The sequence below is a fragment of the Prionailurus bengalensis genome, chromosome B1 (genome assembly GCF_016509475.1).
Source record: "Prionailurus bengalensis isolate Pbe53 chromosome B1, Fcat_Pben_1.1_paternal_pri, whole genome shotgun sequence".
NCBI classification, from domain to species: Eukaryota; Metazoa; Chordata; class Mammalia; order Carnivora; family Felidae; genus Prionailurus; species Prionailurus bengalensis.
This window is the reverse complement of record NC_057344.1, coordinates 33,743,338-33,755,378: the sequence shown is the minus strand read 5'-3', so window position 1 is coordinate 33,755,378 and position 12,041 is coordinate 33,743,338.

Genomic DNA, 12,041 nt, shown 5'->3' with positions numbered 1-12,041 from the left:
CAACAAAGAGTGGTACCCCAGAGTCCATGGAAAGAATGCCTGGAAACTTTATTATAAGGTTAGATATTCTGAGACACAAGTTTTCCTTTTTTTCTTACAAAGAGATACAGCATTAGCTGACCCAGTGGACAAAACAAATAGTTCCATCCTGGTTTCATCGTGTTTTTTTCTTCTTTTTTTCTTGTCTTTTCTGTTTCTTGGTTTGTTTGTTTGTTTGTTTTCTGTCTATGTGTGTGTGCACATGCTTGTATGCATATGTGCAGTACTCTGTAACTTTGGCTATTTGAGAGCCTTTTCTTCAGATTTCCATTTCAGCTCTTCTTAAGAGCTCTGGGTTGGGGTGCCTGGGTGGCCCAGTCACTTAAGTGTCCGATTTCAGCTCAGGTCACCATCTCGTGGTCCGTGGGTTCGAGCCCTGTGTGGGGCTCTGTGCTGACAGCTCAGAGCCTGGAGTCTGCCTCGCATTCTGCGTCTCCTTCTCTCTCTGCCCTTCCCCCACTCATACTCTGTCTCTCTCTCTGTCTCTCAAAAGTGAATAAGCATTAAAAAAAATTTTTTTTTAGGGCTCTGGTCAGTGGTCAGTAAAAGGCAATGCAGGGACCATCTAAGTACAGTAAATACTTTGAAACAAAACACATCTTTAGAAAAAATGATTCCTTCTTCTCTCCCCTATGCCTTCCATGTAATAAAATAATGAGTTATGGTTGTACCTACATAATTAGCAGAAAATCTATTTTAGAAGAAATAACCTGAAGCAAAGAATTTCATAGCTATACATTTATGCTGGATATTTATTTCCTTGGAGTCTCGTTTGCTTGGCGTTAGTTTTTCTCCTTTGACTGGACCATTGCTCTTAGAAACAACTAAGAGCAGATATTTTTATAAATCTTAGGTCCACACTTAGTTTAAAATCCTTCATAAGTCTGCCCTTACTGGAGTTAACCTGAAGGATTACACTCTTGCCTGACTGCCAAACACATTTATCTTTCACTTGCGTCTCGAGAGTAAGGTCCCGAGAGCATAGAGCATCTGCTTTTGGATTAAAATACATACCCCTAATCCCTACTTCTTTTAATTGCAATGCTTCGCCTGGTCATCTCTGATCTTAATTTAATCAACAAATATAGTCTCTACTATAAATTGTCAGACAACCTCCAAGCACTAGAGCTAGAACAGTAATCAAGCTGACAAAATTATCTTTAGGTGATAAAGTCAGGGAAGTAAGCAGGGGTCAGATAAGCAGGGCTTTGTGCATCAGGATAAGACATTTGGCTTTTGTTTTCAGTGTGTTGGAAAGCCTTTAGAAGGTTTTCAGCCATAAAATAAATTGACGAGGCTTATATTTTAAGGAAATCATTTAGTTGCTGAATGCAGATGACTTCTTGGGAAGGGTTGGAGGGAGAGAAAGACTAAGTGCCTTTGTGGGCCTCCCATAAATGGAAGGACTGCTCATCTCCCAGGATGCAAGATCGCACCATGTTTCCAGGCAAGGGCTCTTGAAGCTGGTTACAGATACAAATACTGGTTTATTGCTCGCTATTGACCTCTCGACTTCATGACCCAAAATGGAGATAACAATTTTACCTTCTACCAAGGGTTCATATTAGGATTTAATGCTGATATATATCAAGCTGGAGCAGTTCCTGGCACACGGAAAACTTCAATGAACAGCAGCCTTAAGAAACTTGATCCATAAAATCTATTGGCTTACTTTCTGTTTTTGTTGTGTGGACTTTGGAATATTTTGCCACAGAGATTGCAATTCCTCCCAGCTTGCTTAATCTCTTAATACTCACTCGTTCTTGCCTTGTCTGAAACATCTTTCTTGGCTTGACCGATTGCCCAACTATATGATTACTACACTGCCGTCATATTCTTCATCAAAGTCGGGTTTTTTTTTTTTAATTTTTTTTTCAACGTTTATTTATTTTTGGGACAGAGAGAGACAGAGCATGAACGGGGGAGGGGCAGAGAGAGAGGGAGACACAGAATCGGAAACAGGCTCCAGGCTCTGAGCCATCAGCTCAGAGCCCGACGCGGGGCTCGAACTCACGGACCGCGAGATCGTGACCTGGCTGAAATCGGACGCTTAACCGACTGCGCCACCCAGGCGCCCCAAAGTCGGGGTTTTAAACTTCTTTTTTTTTTAAGTTTACTTATTTATTTTTGAGAGAGAGAGAGAGCATGAGCAGGGAAGCAGCAGAGAGAAGGAGAGAGAGAGAATCCCAAGCAGGCTTCGCTCTGCCAAAGCAGAGCCCCATGTGGGACTTGAAGTCACGAACTGTGAGATCATGACCTGAGTCGAAATCAAGAGTTGGCTGCCCAACCTACTGAGCCACCCAGGCGCCCCCAGGGTTTTACACTTCCCAATCCAACCAGGGCTTTGCTGCCCCCACTGGAAATCTACACTTACACTCTTTGCATGTTTAATATTAGAGATATGTTATCCAACTTTTGCTGCTATAGTATCTTTAGTGTCTGAGAGTCATGTTCTCATTTTAACCATACATTTTCTCATGTCCGTTTTATAATGAATTGTTTATATCATCAGCTTAGTTGCTGATTTTCCCCATTTGTGTCCTTACTTTTCCCCTGTAGACTTGAAGACAAAAGTTCTAACTGCTTCCTTGTGTTTGGGGTGCTTTAGAGGCTCAGTCTAGCAATATGTTAATATAAAAGTCATTGATTTAAATATAGAGGGGGTGTATGTAAGTGATCTCATCCAGAGAGTTCTGAGGGAATAGGCTGAATTAAATCACAATGTAAGAATGGGCCTCCCAGATGAGATGCCTGAAGTTCAACTTGTCTCCTAATTTCACTGTCGTGACCCTCCAGTGTAGCCCAGCTCTCTATGGTGGTTCATGGTCTTGAAAAACTATAATATTTTGTTCTTTTCTCTTATCCTGAAAGTTTGGAGAAGAGAATGCCTTTTGTGACTATGGTTGTCATGCACATTTGAATTTGAGGTTAGCAAGAGATTTTCTGATTAAATAAGTTCACATTTGTTTTTACATCGACTAATTGGGTATGATTTAAAATTCAATGCAAGTCGTAAAAACAATTTTTAACCTTTTCTTACATCACAAGCACTGTACTGTGCATTTTATATGCATAGTGACATTTAATTCTATTTTTTTCAACGTCATATAAAAAGTTAGTAGAGATTGAGCAGCAAGTATAATTATTTCCATGAGAGCTCCAGTGTCAAATAACACAATTGCATTATGTCTATCTGTCCTTGGCCTAAAATGTATTCTCAAAAGCTGACCCAGGATCTCAACAACATAACTACTGTCGAATATTTATCTTTTCACTGATTCAAAACTCTTCCAAACTTTAGAAGAAGAGACAAAAAGAAAAATAACACGCACATATAAAAATAATATTGTTTAAGACAGGAATTGGTATACATTTTCTGTAAGGATCTAGATGGCATATTAGCACTTCATGGGCCATGTGGTCTCTGATGCAACAACTACTTGGCCATTGCAGCATGAAAACAGCCATAGAAAATACACAAACGAATGAGTGTGGCTGCGTTTCAATAAAACTTTATTTACAAAACTGGCTGTGGCCCATAGACCATAGTATTTTGACCCACTGGCTTAAAAAATACAGTGAATATGATTTTATTTCTTAATTTTGTAGAAAATCATAGGGCAGTCTTCCAAATCATGTGTTCCAAATCATTGCACTTAGTAGCTCATACTAAGTACAGCTGGGATATGTTTTCTCTAACAAGGAAAAGTCCCAGGAATGGAATTCCTCAATCTGAGGAATAAGACTAAAAACTTCTCAAGGTGAATGAAACCAACATTATTCTTCCTGGATGGAAGGTCTGGCCCAATCAAAACCACTTTCTCCTTTCCGCCCTCCAATGCATTATCCTAAATACCCTTCTCATTCAAGAGAAAGAACCAACAATGTTATTTCTGTGTTTAAAACTTTTGCGAACATTGCCTTCCGGATAAATTAGCACCTTCGTACTCTGGCAAACAGACCTCTTCCCAATCCATCTCCAACCTTCTGGAGAGCTTCATCTCATGGCACGGCCCACCTTCCCAATCCCATTTAACCTGGCCCTTTATTAAACACATCTCCACTGAGCACCCAGTTCCAGAATCGGTCAGAGTTTCAGATGTGAGGTGACTTCATGTACACTGTTTTTTAAACAATTTCACTTCAATTCATAGCAATACTCGACTAGAGAATACATCTCAGCATCTTACTAGTATCTAACAATATTTTTTTGGCCCTGTGTCAATGACTGTTACAATGGCTACAAGTATGTGTTGTTCCGTGGAAACAACCGAGAAAGTTCAGCAGAGGAAATGGGAGGCACAAAGACGGGAGGATCTCGAACCATAACAACAAACAGAAGTGAGGGACGGTGCCACTGTTCCACACCACACCACACCACACCACACAGGCAGGCTTCCTGACTTCATAGGAGGAGAGAGAAAGGAAGTAGTTTTCTTGTGAATCCTCCTTAACAATTAGGGATAAAAGAGTATATATATATATATATATATATATTTTTTTTTTTTTTTTGAGAGACAGAGTTTGAACAGGGGAAAGGGACAGAGGGAGTTAGAAGGAGGAAACCCAAGCAGGCTCCACATTCAGCGTGGAGTCCTACACAGGGCCCAGTCCTACGATCCTGGCATCATGACCTGAGCAGAAATCAGGAGTCAGCAGCTCAACTGAGCGAACCACCCAGGCGCCCCCCTCACCCCTTTTTGGAGTATTATTTTTAAAAGAAGAAACTCTGATGAAAGAAAATTTTGTTTTTTGAATGTTTGTTTATTTTTGAGAGAAAGAGAGAGCACACATGCACTAGTGTGGGAGGGCCAGAGGGAGAGGGAGACAGAGGATTTGAAGAGGGCTCTGCGCTGACAGAAGAGAGCCTGGGGTGGGGCTTGAACTCGTGAGGTGCAAGATCATGACCTGCGTGGAAGTCGTGCTTAGCCAACTGAGCCACCCAGGTGCCTCGAAAACAAATTGAAAACTCTTGAATTTTTATTACTATTTCTAACCATGGGCACGAATAGGCAGCGCAAAAGAGTGGAAGACAAAGGTTCCAAATACTTTACACGACTTGTGGCTGGTATTTAAAGTTGAAGGGGAACGCGTTCCTTGATTTCAAACCTCCTGCAGATGCTGATTACTCCGAGACTAAAACATTTTTCTGTGTGCGACTGTCACTGGCACAGACAGGCTCTCTCTGTGATCCTCAGAAATAAGAACGGAAGAGTGGGAACCTCATAAATTAATAGCCTAAGATAATTGGGTCTATACAAAGTTCCACCAGTCGCTGGTTACCTTCGAGCAGGCAAATTTCCCTCTTGGCAGAACTGAATGTCCAAGTGCCCCACAGAGTAAGTGCTCAAGGGGTTAAGTTTTATTGCATCATGAGGTCGTAGGGCTCATTTCAAGCCTGAATCAAGGCTTGGAAGTGTGTTCTGAGTGAAGGAACATCTGGGTGCCAACATTTCCTGCCTCAACTTTCTCTTTGTAAGGAGACAACCTGGATGCGGGGAGTTTCTGGCACGGGTTCGACGGCCATACCACGCCACTTCCTCATGGTTAATGGAGCCCTGCTGGTACAGACTGTACTGGAAGGTTCAATTGTGGGTGAAAGCAGTCTGCCGAATTTGAATGGACAGACTGTAGAGATGCTATCGTATTCATTCCTAGGCATGATGGATAGTCAAGCTATTAGAAATCTGAATGTAACCTCAACTCCCAGTACTTGATAGTCCTTGAATAGCTGTGGGTCACGGGTGCGTCTGGAGCTGTTATGCAGCCTTGGCTTAGCTATAGAGAGACCCAAAGGAACTTGATTTTCGGGAAAATAAGAGTTGTGGAAATTTGTTTTCGGTCACAGGAAATCTATAATGTTTACCACCTTTCTGCAAACTGAGCGCAGCAGCAAAGTTATGCTAAAGTAATCACCTCCTTAAACTACTGTTTATTGAATCCCGACAACGTGCAACGTCTAGAGATGTTGGACCCCGCAGGGACACGTGCGTCTTAGCCCAGACCTCTGATTTCAACAGGTGTGTACATATTTCAGAAGATACAGTAAAAATTTCACGAATAATTCCTGACTTTGCAAATGTTAAGAGGCAGAAGGCAAGCAAGTTCAGATATATCACTTAATTAGGGTCTAGATACTTCGAAGATACCTTTGGCTTGGCACAGAAACACCTTAGCCTTCACTATATTTAGCCTACAGAAACAAGCAGACAAAAGCAACAAAACTCCCTCAAAGGTACTCACATCCCTTACATACAGACTGTAGGGCAGAAGTAAGCATTCTTAGGATTCAGCGAAAGGAAGGGGCAGCATGGGCTATGTTCGGTAACAGAAGTATCCTGAAGAATGTAGTACTGCATGTGTGGATTCAGGAAGGGTGGGCAGGCCCTCACCCCAAAGTGACTTATCATATTTGTCAAATTGGAGGAGGAGAGTGGCCTGGAATAAAGAATATGATTGCACCACAAGGACTGATAGGTATACTGAGTTGTGTTCAACCAACCCTGAAAAAGATGGTTCACTTGAACCTGTAGGAAGATGAAAGGAGAGCTCAGCAGGTGTGCTGATAAAAAAAAAAAAAAAAAAGCAGGGGAAGGGGCGCCTGGTGGCGCAGTCGGTTAAACGTCCGACTTCCTCTCAGGTCATGAACCGGCGGTTTGTGAGTTCGAGCCCTGCGTCGGGCTCTGTGCTGACAGCTCGGAGCCTGGAGCCTGCTTCAGATTCTCTGTCTCCTCCTCTTTCTGCCCCTCTCCTGCTCATGCTCTGTCTCTCTCTGTCTCTCAAAAATAAATAAATGTTAAAAAAATTTGAAAAACAAAAAAAAAGCAGGGGGAACAAGACCTGAGCAGGCCAACCAATCAGATGATCTGTTGGCGAAAAGCAGTCTCTAGTCTTTTCTAGTTTGTAGTCTTAAAATATTACACATACAGTGTCTGGTTATGACAACTTAGGTTTCCTTACATTTAGCCATCCAGGCTACTGGGAAACCCTCTTCAAAACGGCAGAAGAAGACAGAGTCTCAGTCATTCATTGGTAATGTTCAGTTTCTTGGAAAACAAACAAAAAAAACATAAACTATAAGGACAAGATCTTCAAATGAACTTACCCTAAAAATATTTATTGGGAGTCTCCCTTGTGTGAGATACAACTCTAGGTGTTGGGGACATAGCACTGAACAGACACAAAAGATTGTATTACATCCTAGTGCATGTACATAAACAAACAAACAAACAAACAAACAAACAAACAAAAAACAAGTGCATAGTTAAAAGTCTTTCTTCTGATCATGTGCTTACTCTTCAATGACCAAGTGGGAAAGCACATAAAGAGATCTTAGATGTTTTTATGAAGAGCGTGCATCTAAAATTGAGCAGGCAAAGAAGGACTTGCTGAAAAAGCATATTTTTTTTAATTTTATTTTTTTAAATTTACAACCATATTAGTTAGCATATAGTGCAACAATGATTTCAGGAGTAGATTCCTTAGTGCCCCTTACCCATTTAGCCCATCCCCCCTCCCACAACCCCTCCAGAAACCCTCAGTTTGTTCTCCATATTTATGAGTCTCTTCTGTTTTGCCCCTTCCCTGTTTTTATATTCTTTTTGTTTCCCTTCCGTATGTTAATCTGTTTTGTCTCTTGAAGTCCTCATATGAGTGAAGTCATATGATTTTTGTCTTTCTCTGACTAATTTCACTTAGCATGATACCCTCCAGCTTCATCCACGTAGTTGCAAATGGCAAGATTTCATTATTTTTGATTGCCGAGTAATACTCCATTGTGTGTGTGTATATATATATATACATACATATATATATATATACACATATATACATATATAGATGTATATATACATGTGTGTATATATACATATATATACATATATATATACTATATATATATATTGTGTGTGTGTGTATATATATATATATATATATATATATATCTTCTTTATCCATTCATCCATCGATGGACATTTGGGATCTTTGCATAATTTGGCTATTGTTGATAGTACTGCTATAAACATGGGGGTGCATTTGTCCCTTTGAAACAGCATCCCTGTATCCCTTGGATAAATGCCTAGTAGTGCAATTGCTGGGTCATAGGGTAATTCTAGTTTTAGTTTTTTGAGGAACCTCCATACTGTTTTCCAGAGTGGCTGCACCAGCTTGCATTCCCACCAACAACACAAAAGAGATCCTCTTTCTCTGCATCCTCACCAACATCTGTTGTTGCCTGAGTTGTTAATGTTACCAATTCTGACAGGTGTAAGATGGTATCTCATGGTGGTTTTGATGTGTATTTCCCTGATGATGAGTGATGTAGAGCATTTTTTCATATGTTGGTTGCCATCTGGATGTATTCCTTGGAGAAGTGTCTATTCATGTCTTTTGCCCATTTCTTCACTGGATTATTTGTTTTTTGGGTGTTGAGTTTGATAAGTTCTTTGTAGGTTTTGGATACTAACCCTTTATATGATATGTCATTTGCAAATATCTTCTTCCATTCTGTCGGTTGCCTTTTAGTTTTGCTGATTGTTTCCTTCGCTGTGCAGTTTTTTATTTTGATGAGGTCCCAGTAGTTCATTTTTGCTTTTATTTCCCTGCCTCTGGAGACATGTTGAGTAAGAAGTTGCTGAAGCCAAGATCAAAGAGGTTCTTGCCTGGTTTTTCCTCGAGGATTTTGATGGCTTCCTGTCTTACATTGAGGTCTTTCGTCCATTTTGAGTTTATTTTTGTGTATGGTGTAAGAAAGTGGCCCAGGTTCATTCTTCTGCATGTCACCATCCAGTTTTCCCAGCACCACTTGCTGAAGAGACTGTCTTTATTCCATTGGATATTCTTTCCTGCTTTGTCAAAGATTAGATGGCCATACGTTTGTGGGTCCATTTCTGGGTTCTCTATTCTGTTCCATTGATCTGAGTGTCTTTTCTTGTGCCAGTACCATACTGTCAAAATGATAACAGCTTTGTAGTAGAGCTTGAAGTCTGGGATTGTGATGCCTCCTGCTTTGGTTTTCTTTTTCAAGATCGCTTTGGCTATTTGGGGTCTTTTCTGGTTCCATACAAATTTTAGAATTATTTGTTCTAGCTCTGTGAAGAATGCTAGTGTTATTTTGATAGGGATTGCATTGAACATGTAGATTGCTTTGGGTAGTATTGACATTTCAACAATATTTGTTCTTCCTATCCAGGAGCATGACATCTTTTTCCATCTTTTTGTGTCTTCTTCAATTTCTTTCATAAGCTTTCTATAGTTTTCAGTGTAGAGTTTTCACCTCTTTGGTTAGATTTATTCCTAGGTATTTTATGGTTTTTGGTGCAACTGAAATGGGTTCGATTCCTTGATTTCTCTTTCTGTCACTTCATTGTTGGTGTATAGGATTGCAAACGATTTCTGTGCATTGATTTCACATCCCGCAATTTTCCTGAATTCATGAATCAGTTCCAGCAGTTTTTTGGTGGAATCTTTTGAGCTTTCCATATAGAGTATCATGTCATCTGCGAAGAGTGAAAATTTGACCTCCTCTTGGCCTATTTTGATGCCTTTTATTTCTTTGTGTTGTCTGACTGCAGAGGCTAAGACTTCCAATACTATGTTGAATAACAGCGGTGAGCGTGGACATCCCTGTCTTGTTCCTGACCTTAGGGGGAAAGCTCTCAGCTTTTCCCCATTGAGGATGATATCAGCGTTGGGTCATTCATATATGGCTTTTGTGATCTCGAGGTATGCTCCTTCTATCCCTACTTTCTTGAGGGTTTTTATCAAGAAACGATGCTGTATTTTGTCAGATGCTTTCTCTGCATCTATTGAGAGGATCATATGGTTCTTGTCCTTTCTTTTATTGATTGATGAATCATGTTAACTGTTTTGCAGATATTGAACCAGCCCTGCATCTCAGGTATAAATCCCACTTGGTTGTGGTGAATAATTTTTTTAATGTATTGTTGGATCTGGTTGGCTAATATCTTGTTGAGGATTTTTGCATCTGTGTTCATCATGGTTCTATAATTGGTCTATAGTTCTCCTTTTTAGTGGGGTCTCTGTCTGGTATTGGGATCAAGGTAACACTGGCTTCATAGAAAGAGTTTGGAAGTTTTCCTTCCATTTCTATTTTTTGGAACAGTTTCAAGAGAATAGGTGTTAACTCTTACTTAAATGTTTGGTAGAATTCCCCTGGAAAGCCATCTGGCCTTGGACTCATTTTTTTGGAAGATTTTTGATTACTACTTCAATTTCCTTACTGGTTATGGGTCTGTTCAAATTTTCTATTTCTTCCTGTTTCAGTTTTGGTAGTGTATATGTTTCTAGGAATTTGTCCATTTCTTCCAGATTGTCCATTTTATTGGCATATAATTGCTCATAATATTCTCTTATTATTGTTTCTATTTCTGTTGTGTTGGTTGTGACCTCTCCTCTTTCATGCTTGATTTTATTTATTTGGGTCCTTTCCTTTTTCTTCTTGATTAAACTGGCTAGTGGTTTATCAATTTTGTTAATTCTTTCAAAGAATCAGCTTCTGGTTTCATTGATCTGTTCTACTGGTTTGTTTTTTTTTTTTTTTTTTTTTTGGTTTTGGTAGCATTAATTTCTGCTCTAATCTTTGTTATTTTCTGTCTTCTGCTGGTTTGGGGTTTTATTTGCTCTTCTTTTTCCAGCTCTTTAAGGCATAATGTTAGGTTGTGTATCTGAGATCTTTCTTCCTTCTTTAGGAAGGCCTGGATTGCTATATACTTTCCTCTTATGATCACCTTTGCTGTGTCCCAGAGGTTTTGGGTTGTGGTGTTATCATTTTCATTGACTTCTATATACTTTTAATTTCCCCTTTAACTGCTTGGTTAGCCCATTCATCTTTAGTAGGATGTCCTTCAGTCTCCAAGTATTTGTTACCTTTCCAAATTTTTTTTTATGGTTGATTTCGAGTTTCATAGCATTGTGGTCTGAAAATATGCACAGTATGATCTCGATCTTTTTGTACTTACTTAGGGCTGATTTGTGTCCCAGTATATGGTCTACTCTGGAGGATGTTCCATGTGCACTGGAGAAGAATGTATATTCTGCTGCTTTAGGATGAAATGTTCTGAATATATCTGTTAAGTCCGCCTGTTCCAGTGTGTCACTCAAAGCCATTGTTTTCTTGTTGATTTTTTGATTAGGTGATCTGTCCATTGCTGTGAGTGGTGTGTTGAAGTCTCCCACTACTATTGTATTACTATCGATGAGTTTCTTTATGTTTGTGATTAATTGATTTATATATTTGGGAGCTCCACATTTATATATTTGGGTGCATAAATGTTTACAATTATTAGGTCTTCTTGGTGGATAGAGCCCTTGATTATGATATAATGCCCTTCTGCATCTCTTGATACAGTCTTTATTTTAAAGTCTAGATTGTCTGATATAAGTATGGCTACTCCAGCTTTCTTTTGGCAACCATTAGCATGATAGATGGTTCTCCATCCCCTTATTTTCATTCTGAAGGTGTCTTTATAGCTCTAAAGGGGGTCTCTTGTAAACAGAATATAGATGGATCTTTTTTTCTTACCCATTCTGTTACCCTATGTCTTTTGATTGAAGCATTGAGTCCATTGACGTTTAGAGTGAGTACTGAAAGATATGAATTTATTGCCTTACTGATTCGTGTAGAGTTGGAGTTTCTGGTGGTGTTCTCTGGTCCTTTCCAATCATTGTTGCTTTTGGTGTTTATATATATATACATATTTTCATCTTTTCTCCCTTCAGAGAGTCCCCCTTAAAATTTCTTCCAGGGCTGGTTTAGTGGTCATAAACTCCTTTAATTTTTGATTGGGGAAATTATAATCTCTCCTTCTACTTTGAATGACAGCCTTGCTGGATAAAGAGTTCTTGGCTGCATATTTTTCTGATTCAGCACACTGAATATATCCCACCACTTTTTTCTGGCCTGCCAAGTTTCTGTGGACAGGTCTGCTGCAAACCTGATGTGTCTTCCCTTGTAGGTTAGGGACTTTTTTTCCCTTGCTGCT